This window comes from Lepeophtheirus salmonis, chromosome 2 (assembly GCF_016086655.4).
Source record: "Lepeophtheirus salmonis chromosome 2, UVic_Lsal_1.4, whole genome shotgun sequence".
In the NCBI taxonomy this organism is placed as follows: domain Eukaryota; kingdom Metazoa; phylum Arthropoda; class Copepoda; order Siphonostomatoida; family Caligidae; genus Lepeophtheirus; species Lepeophtheirus salmonis.
In genome coordinates, this window is record NC_052132.2 from 10,690,535 (window position 1) to 10,705,809 (window position 15,275).

The following is a 15,275-nucleotide window of genomic DNA, read 5'->3' on the forward strand; positions in this document are numbered from 1 at the left end:
TTCAATATTGTACATATCACTTTATCAAAAGTACCAACACAATTTTCATATTGAAAGGATAGGCCACAATTATTTAAGAGTTATAAGATAGTTTTTCTTAAGCATACAAAATGGCGTCCATACACTGAATGAATCAAACTTTGGTATTTTTATTCATGGTGATTTTTTGTCTTCTTTAAATTACTTTTAGAGGAATAGTTATTCCATACAAAAAGATCCAAAAGTTAATTAGCTACATATCTTATTTTATAATTGTGGATGATTAATAGAATAATTTATTAGTTGTTGGCGATTTCGCAAAAGTATGTTATTCCCACAATAAATCCGGTTTCAACTGTTAAATTTAGACAAACTGCATAAACAATAATTATCACATGACACCGGATCTATTTTTGCTCTCTAGCATTATTAAGTGAGGAGTAATTTGCCTTCAAAGAATTTTTCTACTTTCAAATTACGAAAATAAATTGACCAAATCGTTTTTTATATATAATTTATAATAAAGAAATTAACTGATTATCATAAATTGCACCAATAAAAACTGAGAAAATAAATTGCAATTGGTTTAATTTCTTAAAACATTTTGTCAAACCATTTATATTTATTTCCCCCTTGTAAAGACACGCTCCTTGCCACTCCAACACTTTATTTAAAAAATATATATTTAAAAGTTTAATTGGAATTTGTAATCTTTAAAATTATTTTTTTGTTTGATTGAAAGCGTCTTCTTCACTACTGGAAATCATTTTGATTAATGAATCACTCATTATTTCTGATTGAAGCTATACACAAGAATTGTAAAGGAATTTTCTATTGATAAGTGATTTGCCTACATTCGTTAATTTTCATTAGTTTGATTGAATATCAACGTAGATGTAGGATTCTTAAAGTATACTATAAAAACCATCATTGGTGAGTAAAGGAATAAATAATACAACTAAATATCTCAGGAATAGATTAATACAATTATTTTCTCATCAAATGAAGGAACAATTAATAAAATATATTTTTTCTAAAACTACAACGACGCCTTATACATTTATAGAGAGTAGGAAAGAGTCGAGGATTGCTCTCTGAAAAGTGGCAATTTCTCCGTTAATACCTTAAAAGAGCTGTTATTTTTTGAAATATCATTTGAAAACTGTAAGGAAAATAAAGTGCTAGGAAAATTGTACGAGGGGGAAATTTGACAAAGGTGGAACACATAAAATTTTATCAAAAAGGGCTTTGGAACAAAATCACAATTGAAACACAAGTAAATCAAGCTTGTCTCCTTTGTGAATGGAAATATAGATGAGATTTTTTTTTTTCAAAGGTTAAAGATAAATATGAATTTCATGAATCCTCCTCTTATTTTCAATCAAACGCTATTCAAAAAGATAAAAAAATAATGCAATTATAAGCTTAATATTGTAAGTTAAGCCTTTTAATAATAAAAGTAAATTAAGCAAATATATACATTTACAAAAAAAAAACTAAATTGAGTTTAAGAGAAAGCTTTCTTCATTTTATGCAATTTCAATAGTTTCATAGGTTTATTTACAAGTAACTTTGTATCTTCATAGCTTAGTAAAAATTAGGTTATTTGGTGACAATATTTCGCCTCGGCCAATTATACTACGTACAAATTTCCTCATGAGGAAATTGTTTAAGATTTAGGACTCAACTGGATTAAACTGGGAATGAACTGGACGGACTGCAGTCTTCAGTCCTAAATAAGGGTTGATACAGCAATAGTTGTTACTTTAATAACAGATCTCTAATTGAATATTTTTGATTCCGAGCAACACAGCAATAATATCGTAAAACATATCCCAGATCTTTGTATTAAATTATACTTTTGCACCTGTGGCCAAAGCTTATAATATCTAAATAAATATATATATATATTTCAAGATTCCCTTGGGAATCATAATTATTTCCCTCGATATTAGACGTTGTTGCATTGAACCCTCAATGTTGATTATGATCTATTAGTTAATGATTGGGTGAAGAATAAGAAACACTTAGATTAATAACGTTTTAATCAATCAGACTGAAATTGATATGAGGTTATTTACCTCATACCATCTTGCGTCTTCACCCTTCGTCCATGAATTTCATGAGTGAACTAGCGCAATTAAGATACATTACATATTATGTGAACACGCAAGTAGTTAGGAAAGTAGTTTGACATGAGGAAAGGAACGCGGTAAGGAATAATTAGGGTTGTATTCGAGTATGAAAGTTTATTCAACTCGACAATTTTCTGAAATTACTCAAAGTCGACAGAAATAATATTTGAAAAAATATACTAAACTCTAACTCAGAAGGTCCATTGAAGTAGTGGAACAGTTAAGGGAAAAGGACCTCGCCCAACTTTATTTGGGCAAGTCGTGAAATGCATATCTAATTCAACAACTTCAATGCCAAGCTGATGGTTTCTTCTACTGTTGACGAAATTATATCGAAAAGAAGAGATATTCTTGGTAGTGATCATGCGGCTGAGATGATGAAAATAATATTATCTGCCACTATGTATTTAAAAAATAAAGCGAACCCCAACAGGGTAATCGTAATAATTTGAAGAATGTTTGGTAGAATAGCAGTTTAGCTGTCATGATCGTTCATTAAATTAGCTGTAAAAAGCTATGATTTGAAGGAAATAAATAAAAACCCAACTCTGTATCTAGCAACGATTTAGAAGGAATTACTCGGATGTCGAATCTCAATTTTACTCCAAGTCCAAGAAGGACTTCTTACACTTATAATTCTGCAACAAATCCACCAGGTTACTTTTTGTCATTCACTCACTATTGATTACTTTATATATGTTCTCTCTTCAAGAATATAAGGCTAATAATAACAGCTTTGGAAAATAAAATAAAAAAACAGGAAGCAACTACGAAAAGCCGGGCCTCTTCCATTATAATAAATATTATTTCATCTATCTTAATAAGCAGTGTTGCTAATTGTTACCATTTTTTAGCTCGTCGGTGTTTTTTTTGTTTTTTTTTTTATGTTGACAAAATGAAGAGTATATTTTCCTTGTGTAACCTGTTATCATTATTATTTCCTTCTGAGGGATAAACTTCCTTTTCTACTACATACAATTATATACAAACCTCGTTTTGAACATTAGTGTGTTTAACAGTTAAACGTTATCGTTGAACTTAAATTTTATCAATTCAATGAGAAGCATTTTTCTTTGCCTGAACTCCACTTGACTGAAGGTTTAAAACACAAACTTGACTTCACTTAATATTCAATTGCTCAAACTAAATGGTTAAATCTCGAATACAACATGATAGTTATAATAAAAACAATTATAATATTTTTTTTTATACATTATGATGGCATTGCGATTGTATTCGTTGACAAAATAGATAAGCAAAAAATGGATATAGCATTGTACATATGTCATTGTGAGATAAGTAAATGTTACGTCATTTTATGCTGTTATAAAACGTAACCCTTATCTTTGCACAAAAAATAAAAACACAAAAAATACATATTTCTGTATGTTTTAGATGAGTCATAAACATATTTGCAATTCTCCACCATGCAAATTATAAGAAGGGGGGGATGAAACTGTTGTTTTCCCACCCTCCATTTCTTTTACAAATATTGAACCAACAGGAAAAATAAATTACATATACAGCCAGTTAACACAAAAGCAGCATAGAACGATTTTTCTCCAAAAATAAAGTGCGGATTACATTGGTATTCTTAAAAAAATTATTCTCCATTTCTATCAACAAATTATTCTTATAAACTCTTTGGGTATGTCGCAAATTGCAATTAGAAATCGACATATTTTTTTTTTTTGAAAGGAGCCATATCGGGGATTATATCAGGGTTGTCCGCAGGGAGGTGGGTCGGAGGGGCTTTAGCTTTTTAATAGAAAACTAATTATTTGAATTTTTGTTACAAAAAATTTAATTTTTTTGGTGAATTTAACATTGGATTATTGAAACAAATTTCAAAAATTTAATTTTTGATGTTTTTTTCGGATTTTTTTTTTTTTTTCAAAAAAATCCAAAACCCAACCAATTAAATAGTAGTCCTGTGGACACCCCTGAATATAAATCTCTTAAATTAAATAAAGGTTCTATACATAAGCTCTTGAGTAGCTACATACTCTCATCCCAGAATTTCGAATAATAAGCCTATAATTCACTGAAATATGTCCATGAAATATTGGCAATAGATCAATGTTGATTTGTTGGAAATGAATGTTCCCTCACTCATAGTGAAATATTATATAAAATTAGAGTTGGTAAATCAAGCTCTGTAATATATTTGGACTGTTGACACATATTTCTCAAAAATATGTGTGGATTACATTTGTATTCTTCTACAAATCATCCTCAATTTATCTTCACTCATCCCACGAATTTGTATACAAAGCCAATAGTGGACTCAAATATGTCTATGAAATATTGGCTTGTATTATATATAAGGTATAAAAATGTTCTCCTTTTCTTAAATTAATTTTCTTAAATTATGTTGACGCACCACATATATACTATTAAGGATAAATAAATTAATTAATACATTTAACAAAGTATATGTTGCATTGGCTACCTGTTTATGCCATTCCGAATGCCCTCGTTATAATTGTAGGTCTGATCAGTTTGAATTATCACAAAACCATATTGTTATAATTTTGGATTAGTGTATTCAATTGTTACTCAGCATTTTTTTTAACGTGAATACATCTGTTTATAACCATTAGTATAAAGTATGACAGCGTTACATGGATATCATGTTAAAAATAGAAGGGTTTTTGTTTTATAAAAGAATAGATAATTATCACAACATAAGCTCTTATGAACTTGGAACAAAAAAAAATAATTCCATTTATTTAATTGAAAATAGGAAAGATAAAAAAATTAACGTGTAATTTAATTAGGTTTTTTTATTTTTTTGTTCTTAAATGTTTTGTTTGTCTCTCAAAATAATCTTTGTAGGGGAGGTTGATTTTCAAAGACGTATATTCGATATAATAGCTCCCTGGATTGTTATTAAATATAAGAAGTAAAATAACCCAATAAGGTCTTGGAAACGCACACACCAATCCACTTTTCCCTCCTTCTGTTCACTAGACTTGTTTACACTGTAAATAAAATAACAAATGAATTATTCAATACAAATAACTTTATGGTTGATCCCTTCTCTGATGTTTGACTCCCTCTTTCCCTTCCAATATCAAAATAATTACAAATTGGGGACCCAAAACTTGCACTAGTATTTCATTGCAATTTAGCCCTTGTTATTTTTTATTAAGAGGTTTTAATACATAACTAAGCGGCAGCTGAAAATAAAACAGTTTTGTAGTTTATCCCAATACACAAAAATACATTTGATGTAAAAAAGGGCTCCTCTGCATTTTTAATAATTGGCTATCAGACGTATTCATCTAAACTTGGGGACTTCTCCTTTAGCACTAATAAATAATAACCCATCAAAGCCATAAACCAATTAGTGAACCCCAGTTATCAAAAATCAAGAGCAACAATTCAAAAACGAGTTAATGACTGAAAATGTACACATAGCTTTTAAATGACTGTATTAATACAAGGTTAGAATCTTTGAATATGAATTTGCGGTCTACTGCTTGAAGGAAGTCGTGTTTCTGAATCCATGACAGTATCCTTCCAAGGTTGAACTTTAAAGATGAATCACTGTTGTTGTTGTTGTTTTTTTTTAAATAAAGCTTGTCATTTTTCATCAATGAAGACCTTCAAGTACATTCCTATATGTAATATATGTTATTTGTTTATTCGTAGAGAATACAAAATAAATTATATTTTTGGCTGAATCCACCCATGGCTCTTTGTCAATATTATATTTTATTGACACATTCGTTTTTATAGCCAAAAAATGTTAATAGAAATAATGGAATACATTTATTTTTCGAGAAATTTTGACTTTAAAAAACAATAATCAAATGGAAATTTGAAGGTGTTTTGAGCCAAAAATTTTGCATATTTACGTAGAATAATATATTTAAATCATCAGAACGAAAAAAAACTTGGTCCATGTAGGTAATATAGGATAGATACCAAGTTTCTTAGGTAACACAACTTAAAAATATGAGGAATAATCATGCTGTAAACATGTTTAAAACCTTATACATTACTTTGCAATCATTATATTCATATTTTGATGAATATATCGTTAAAATACGTGAAAATACTCATTTATTTCAAAAATCATTTATCTATGCGTTTTAATCATAGACTTGATTGGTTAATAAATCAAGTCTTATTTTCCACCGAGTTAATAGAATACATCACTGAGCACATATACATATATAAAAGAGAACGGGGCTCGTTTCCTCAAAGTTTACTTCTTGGCACATCACTTTTGGCAAAAAATTTGATAATGGTAATTTAGCAGAAATATCAAGTTAATGTTGGCAATTTTTTTAACCAACTTGCCACATATAAAGTTGACAAATTAATTAATATCTCGAGAGAGGCTTTTTCTTCATTCTTGATATTCTGAACAGTTTTTTATTTTATTTTCTAAAGTTGTTATGATTTAATTCTTAAGAAAATAACTTATACGTATTAAGTAATAACTAATGCATGTGGGCATGGAAAACGGTGAGAAGCAATCAGGATTAGACGGGGCGTTAAAAGTGTAAATCCTTGATGGACTAAGAGTAGAATTGAAGATCGGCATCCTCCGTATAGATCCTTGGTATATGAGGAGTGGGATACATGCATATTCTTTCCTCTTACAGCTGCTTGCAGCTGATCTAATAAAACGTCATGACAGCTAAGCTGCCTTCTCTAACTTTCTTCTTCTTTTATTTTTATAAAAGGGCATACATATATTATGCATCACTGGTCAAAGTGTTGTGTCGGTCCTTATTTAGGAAGGAGGACCACGGTTCACTCCGGTCCGATCTCATCCAGTTCAGTCCCATTTGTGAGTAACAATATAATATTTTCAAATTATGTATATTGTATTATATTGAAAAATATAATATTTTTTGCAAGATATGTGAAATAATCTTAATGCATATTTGATATATGTTATTTGGCTTAATAAACCATCGATATTTTAATGAAAAATTTCAAGAACCGGTCTTAGGACTCGACTGGACCGAATAAATAAGGACCGACACAACACTACAGTGGTCATTATACCTTTATTTATGAAGGGAAAGCTATCAGTTTAAAAAATCTCTTGTGGATAAAAGACTAAGAGTAACTCTTACGATTTGTTGTGGATTTATAAGTGTAATTTCCTGTAGGACTCGGAGTAGAATTGAAATTCGACATAAGAATAATTCCTCCTTAAATCATTGCTAGATAAGGAGAAGAGTTTGTGTTTGTTTCCTTCATCTCAAAGCTCATTGTATCTAATTTAATGTAACGTCACTACAGCTAAGCTACTCTTCCCCAAAACATTCTTCAAATATTCAGAGTGACCACATTCATTTATATTTTTTTCATGGCGGTGGGACATATTTTAAGCAATCGCTGAGTATACTTTATATTTTATGGGGGACTTGGTATTAACTTAAATTTTTTGAAAAAACATTTCAAATAATTAATTATTGGGAAAAATTTTCAACATGTATGTACAAAAAATTAAATTTTTTAAATAAAATTTCAAAAATCCACAGCTATGCACAAAAAATTAAATTTTTTGAAAAAAAAAATGAGAAATTCCCGGTTATTCTCAAAAGTTTAATTTCTTTGGAATTTCTTTTTTAAACCCAATGTTATTCAAAAAAAAATTTAAAATTCAATGTCAAATATTGAAATTTTAAAAAAAATGAAATATTAAATCTTCTAGTAAATGCAGAAATGCCTTAATTGTGGGGGAGGGGCACAGTCCCTTCAGCCCATTCTCTGCAGACAACCCTGATACATCATCGGTAGGTCATTTTGTATGGAGACGCAAGTACCAATTTCAATATATGTTGAGCAAAGTGGTGCTTTAAATGCATATGTACTCCCCCTATCAGTATAATTTAGATTAAAGTTCGTGAAATAGCCTTTTTATTGAATATTTATAGTACATTTGCAATTATATTTAAGTGATACATTATGTATTTAGAAAACTTCCCCTCTAGATTTGTTGTGAACGTAAGTGAAAGTGATTTCCAAAAATAGAGTTCTCTAAGGCTTATAATTTTCTATTTCGTATGGTAATTCTGTTTCTCATTCTTCTTTTCTCTTTTCTTAAACGTGATAAATATATATGAGATTCCCTTTGAAATCAACAATAGGGCTGAATTTTTATTTCTCTTAACACATTTGTTCCTTAATAACACCCCAAGTATCTTAGTTCTATAGATGGATTTAATGATTGTCAATAATGGAAATCGGATCTTTTGTAAGAATAAAATTGATAATGTGTATGTTTTCATGCTTCCAAGTCATGTAGAGAATTAATTAGTTATTTATATGGAGTTACATTGTGGATAAAATTATAATTCAGGCTATGTATGTAGGTCTTTTTCTACTTAGTAATCTCAACAAGATTTTTATTTTTGAAGCTATTGTCATTAATGTTGTCTAGGTCCTTATTTAGGACTAACGACAAAGGCCCAGTCTGGTCCCATCCAATCCAGTTTGGTGCCACTTGTTGGTCCTTAAAGAAAGTAAAGTTGATCCCTCGTGACGTCAATGAGGCTATTTCTCCTCCTTTTAATTATTCCCTTATATAATGATAAATTACATAACCAAATAACAATATAACATGTTCGTAGTATATTGTATTATAATGAAAAATATAAAAGTTTTACCAAGATATGTGCAATAATCTTAATGTATATTTCATATATCTTATTTGCCTTAATAGACCATCGATGGTTTTATGAAAAATTCCAAGGAAAGACTGACAGTTAAGGGCCTGTCCCAAAGACTGGTAGTCCTAATACTGGAATGTACTGGACTGAATAAATAAGGACCGACCCAATACTATTTATCATTATTATTTCATTCTTGAAGCCAGAACATGTCATTATGAAATATTAACTAGCGCATGTGCTCATGAAAAACGGAGGTTGCAGGTTTGCTAAGGAGTTATATGTGTTAGTCTTTGAACGACTCAGAATCATTCTAGTCAATATCATAGCTATGTATAGAGTGGGGTTTGTTTTTATTTCCTTCCTCTCACGGCTGCTTGCCTCTGATTTAATATAACATCCTAATAGTTAATTTGCTCTCCACCCAAACATTCTTAAAATTGTCAGGGTGACCACTTTGATTTTCCGTTTTAGTGGTACATATTTTATACATAGAGATGAGGTTTTATTGTAAGAGCACGAGGAGAAGGTTGGAGCAATACATATGGTATTACTGAATAGATACGTCTGTTATATGATTTTGGAGGAGATAAATAAATGACTTCTAAAAAGGACCTTCCATTTTGAAAATATGATAATTATTTTTAAAGTAATATATATTTATTTTATTTTGCATTTTTAAATCAATTTACACCAAATATGGGCGAGAATTCTTCTTTTAGAGGGAGATATTAACACGTCACAGCCCAAGACTGATTATATAATGAACGGAAAAGAAGAAAGTGCACACACAGTAACTATTTTTCTTTTCTAATCCCTAAACTTAGTTTGTTTGTTTTTTACATTTACTCCATCTGACCAATGAAATTTCTTTGAAGTCCATATATATCTAGTATATTTCCTTCTTTAGGAACGACCGAGACATAAGTCTACACAAATTGAGTTCAAAAGAATAACTTCTCCCGAGCGTGTCGTCCATTGAGCTACGTCGTTCGCTTTCTTATTTATTTAGTTGTTGTTTTTTTCGAATTCTCACTTTTTTATTGTTTATTAATTTTTTTAAGTAATTTTTTTATTCAAATCTATCAATTCTGTACGACCCTTTTTTTTCAATCAAGTGTGGGTTGGAGCAAATACCCCCTCTTAAAACCGGCCCTGTCTGTACTACCACAAGCGAACCTACTTGAACGGCTTTTTTTTTTTTTTTTTTGTAAATTGAAGAGTACCCAAATCTAAAGAGATAATATGAATAATTTGTTGGTAGAAATGGACGATAGTTCGTGGAAGAATGCAAATGGATTGGACATTCAATATTGAGAAAAAGCATTATAGCTTATTTTATGTTGACAGTGCACATATATAATGTACTTTTATATACCTATTTGAAATAAAAAATCGTTCAATCTACTTAGACATTGCTTGATTATAAAAAAATCAATTAGTTTGAACGTCATCACAAGTGTTCTCAGTTCATTTATCATTTAAACAGTAAAAAACGCCCTTTTTTCAAGCATTTCCAAAATGAATTATCTACACATATCTCATTATAAAAGAAGTATTTGCATGGATTTTTTTGATTTTCAATTAACTCACAGCATTCTTTATCAAATCCATATAAAATATCAATAAATTTGATTTATTTGTCATATTTCATTTACTGTTATATAAGACAGTAATATGATGCAATGGTATAATCACCCAAAATATCAACTACTATATGTATTTTTCTGTCAGCTCTTTATGAATTTTTTTAACGTCCAGTGGTTGCACATAAAAAAATTATTCTATTACAGCTCTAAACAATTCCCTACTAATATATGTAAACTATAACATGTTTGGACTTGTATGAGTAATAATTAGAGATGGCATTTTTGTAAGGATAATTAGGACGCGAGGAAAAGGGCGGGAGCAAAATATATGGTACAACTGAATTAAGACCCTTGTAAACATCAGCCCCTGTTATATTATTGGGGGGGAGAAAGAAAAGGAATTACTGCTATAAACAGGAGACATGAACCTTCAACATTTAAAATAGCATTTGTGCTGGGAAAATATTAAAATTCACAAATATTTATTTGATTATACATTTTTAAATCCCCTTACATCAAAGATGGGCGAGGATTCTTTTTTAGAGGGAGATGTTAATGCGCCACTAATAATCAGGAGGCTTATTAACAGAGACAAGAGACTCTCCAGGAAGACCAGACCAAGATTGTCACGGTAAGGCTTCTTGACCGGTATGGCTGAGGGAGGGGCCAAGGAGTACAAGGAGGTGATAGAAGAGGTCGTAAAGGCCTGGTTGGATTCCAGCATATCCCTGTTGTCAACAAGGCTCGGCACCTGGCCATAAGGTTATAACAACTGAAGGAAAAATCTTAGCTCCAAACTTGCTTCATGGAGAACAAGGCCTGCCCACGTCCCAACCACGATGTTGTTTCCCTGAAGTCCTCCATTGAAAAAGAGTGGGCTGATATGCCCAATGACTAGGTCTTCAATTTGTTCAAGGTCTTCAAGCCCACACTGAAAGTCATGGCGGTCGTAGAAGGAGCGCATTTTAAGAAATAATTGTTGATATTATAAGGTACAATTATATTAAAAAAATACTCTTGATACTATGGTCATATTGTTATTAGGCCTATCGCGATATGCAATAAATCGATTAATTGTCCAATAAATTAAAATGACCGATATTTTTTTGCGGGCTGCAATACCTTCCATTCGCACGCTTCAAAGTAACTGGATATCAAAAGTTTTGAATCCGGTTTTGTTATTTCTTGCTCGGAATCTCCAAGACTAAAGAAGCTACAGATTTGTAAATGACCTATTGAGGTATTCGTTTTCAGTCAGGTCTTTGGCTGTTAGCTTGCACAAAGGTCTAATTGACAGTTTTGTCTATATGTTTGAGCCTAATGCTTATTATTTGTTGAATTGCAATCTGGTTTAAGTCATTTTTATTAAGCGTTTAAATTGTATTTATTGTTTGGTTGTGTTTGGTTTTTATTCAAGAGCATTTATGGTTAAAATATTTTTATCTACTGTTTTTGGATGTTTTGCTAATTAATTTTTGATATTTTAAATGTCTTCCAGATGTCCTGTTTCAGTTTTCTTTAAAAATAAAAGTTAATTGATATTCGAAAGGGTACTTGAATTATTATGCCTTTATCATTATATAAGTTAAAAATGTTGGCAAAACGGCAGTATCATCGCTTATCGCAATCATTTCTGCGGCAATTAATCGCACAGAAAAATATGTTATCGTAACAGGCCATGTTGTTATTGATCAAATAGAACGGTACAATTTGATAACGCACACTGTATAAAAATATAAAGTCAATTTTTGCCTTTTTTATCTTAAGAATCCAATTGCAACTTGGTCTAAAAATATACTTGATTTTTGTTCGATATACTTTTTATGTTGACGCACAACAAATATAAATTTATATTTATTATGTAGATATAAAAACAAAATCTATCACCTTTGTATGTAGACATGGAGATCATTATTTGTATAAAAGTCTTTTAGTATATGATTATTCCTTCTTTGAACAAAACAAATGTTCCATATGAACAATAATTATATCACTGGTTATTAGTTGTAGGTTTGTATAAATACACATAGATTATAATACCATCCTAAAACAACAACCTTTTCAAACAATGGTAAAACACATCATCTCATAAGCCCAGGAGGAACTGATAGGGGGTCTTTATTACAGGAAATAACGAACGTTCACAGTCGTATTTACAACAAAAAACAATAGAATCACAAAAACAAATATAAAGTTTCCTATTTAGTGAGTTACACCCATAGGAAATCAATTTAAAATTGTTGATGGGTATTTCCTATAAGTATAAGAAAGTAATGGATTCAACATTTTTTGGTTTATTATTTTACATCAATGAAAATAGCTAATATATATAAATAACAGGGAACTAATATGTAAGGAGGATATTCATTGGTTGTTGATCATTGATCTTAATACAGAGTTAAGGCCATTCAACTAATGGTTAAATAACTCAAACATATGGCTGTATAGAATGGCTAGCTCATAGCCGACCAAATTTTTGGAATGGGATAGGAATATAACTACACATATGGTGTGTCAAAATAAAACAAGACAAGGGGAAAATCCCTATAAACTTTTTCATATACTAATTTAAGGGAATTATTGGATTAATATTCAAATTTGTGGGGTGATCTCCGATACCCGATAATTTTAGCTATAGTTTAGAATCTTTATTATTTTCTAGATACTTGTATTGGCTCCAATATGGCCCCTTTCAATATATAACTATCAATATTTCCTTTTTTTTATTGTCATAACCAATTTTTGGCTATTTAAAGTACAATTTGCGTCGTACCCAGAGGCGTTTGCAGGATTATATTGGGGGAGGGATCTTCGTTTTGGATTTTTTTTTTTGTAAATAACTCCAAAAATTTAAATTTTTTGAAAAAAAAAATTTAACAATTTAAATTTTTACGAAAGTAAATTACAAAAATAAAAATTCTAAATATTACCAATATATTTGTTCCCACCACCCCCAATGAAGGAACTTTGGCTTTTTACTAGAATTTTTTTGGTCAGTATGAAAAATTTTACATGAAAATTGGGGTACATCTTTTTTTTTAATATTATTTTCATAAAAAAGGTCATGCTGGCAAATTATGCAGCAAAGTAAAACATTTAATATTTGAAATCTTTTACCATAAATTAATTTGTTGTGGATTTTTGGAAATTTTTCCAAAAAATGTAATATTTGAAATTTAATTTTTGTAATTTTTTTCCGAAAAATTTAACTTTTTATGAATAGCTATGTATTTTTGAACTTTTGCCCAAAAAATGTCATATTTGAAATTTAATTTTTGAAATTTATTCTGAAAATAATAAATTTTGTATATTTTTTCCACTAGGGCAAATTATAGAGCAGAGAAAAACATTTATTATTTGAAATTATTTACCGAAAAATTGAATTTGTTGTGGATTTTTGAAAGTTTTTTCCAAAAATGTAATATTTGAAATTTTATTTTTGAAATCTTTTCCAAAAATAATCAATTTTACGAATTTTATTACACATTTTATTATTTGCCACAAATAGTCCGCGTATTTATGCAACTACCGGTATATATCTATATACATATACCTATATCCCTGCGGACGCCTCTGTAACGTGATTTATGGATACATGGAAAACAACCGACTCATTCGACCTCTCAATAATCTATATAAAATCTAATGAGAAATTATTAAGATCTTTTTATTGAAATCTTGCTTTATTATATATTCGATCAATGAAAGGTAGGTAGATGAATTTAAAATTCATCTACCTACCTATAGAAAAAGAAAAGAATAATCCATTAGATCCATTTACATTTCTTTTACAAAAGTTAAAGGGGGGATCTTACAATTCCCTCGTTTTCATTGAAAAAATGAAATTAATTTGAGTCCCTATGGACATTGTCCAAGGTAAAATGGAGGGAAACATAGATGATATGAATGTGAGTCTATGTATGTATTTTATGCGTATTCTAACCTATATAATATATTTGAAGAGAAACGGAAAGGAGGATTCAATTATTTTAATGTCAAGAAGGGAAATATATATGTGTGGTACGTCAACATTAAAACAATCTCAATATATGTTTTTGACTTCATATTACTAGGGGGAAGGTGTGTTAAAATTCAATTCAATTTTAGCCCAACTTTTTAGATGCAAAAGAATCTTTTAAGCCGGCTGGAAATAAATTTAAAAAGCTCATACCCCCCAAAAAAAAAAAAAAATTACTTTTTTGCCAATGAATGCGCATTTTTTAAATCTATTTTCAAAATAATAAGAAGAAACTCGGAAATGTGGAGATCAAGAAAGCCTTTTTATGCTTAAAGCACTAGATATAGAACCATTTAAGTTTATAATGTATATACAGTTTTAAGGTCATATAAAAGGTCACAAAAAAAGTAAATTTCTTTTAAATTTATATTTGAGCGTAGGGTGTCCAATTTTTTAGAGTGGCCTTTTTATTCGATCTTTTGTTGTATTTTTATAATAAAAGTATGTTTGTTAAGTTGAAGTCTTCAAAGGTCGTTTTTTAACCTCTATAAAATATAAAAGTAATTTTTTTACCGATATTCTCTATTTGTAAAGGTATTCAGAAATTTGAATTTTAAAGTTATGTTGCTGAAATTTGGAAGTTTGAATTTTAAAGTTATGTTGCTGAACTTTGGAAGTTTGAACTTTAAAGTTATGTTGCTGAACTTTGGAAGTTTGAATTTTCAAATTATGTTGTTTAACCTCAAAAGTTAATTTAAAGTTACTTTTCTCAAGAGATACATAAGACTAGAATCCTTATTTTTCATATTGAAGAAAAAAAATTGTAGCCCAACGAAATAAAAACATAGAGCAATGATGTGAAAAGAAGTTGACGCCGTCCTAGTTGACCAAACATTAATAGTAGTAAAAAATATCTATGTTAACAAAATAGAGGGCGCTTCAAATATTTTTTTCTATTTCTCACTATCTTTAT

General features: G+C 29.7%; 1 protein-coding gene across 4 annotated transcripts in view; it reads right to left on the minus strand.

Annotated features, from left to right (window-relative positions):
• The window catches only part of LOC121132486 (uncharacterized), a 106,523-nt gene that overhangs the window by 89,996 nt on the left and 1,252 nt on the right, over positions 1 to 15,275 (minus strand). The gene's annotated exons all lie outside the window — the stretch shown is intronic.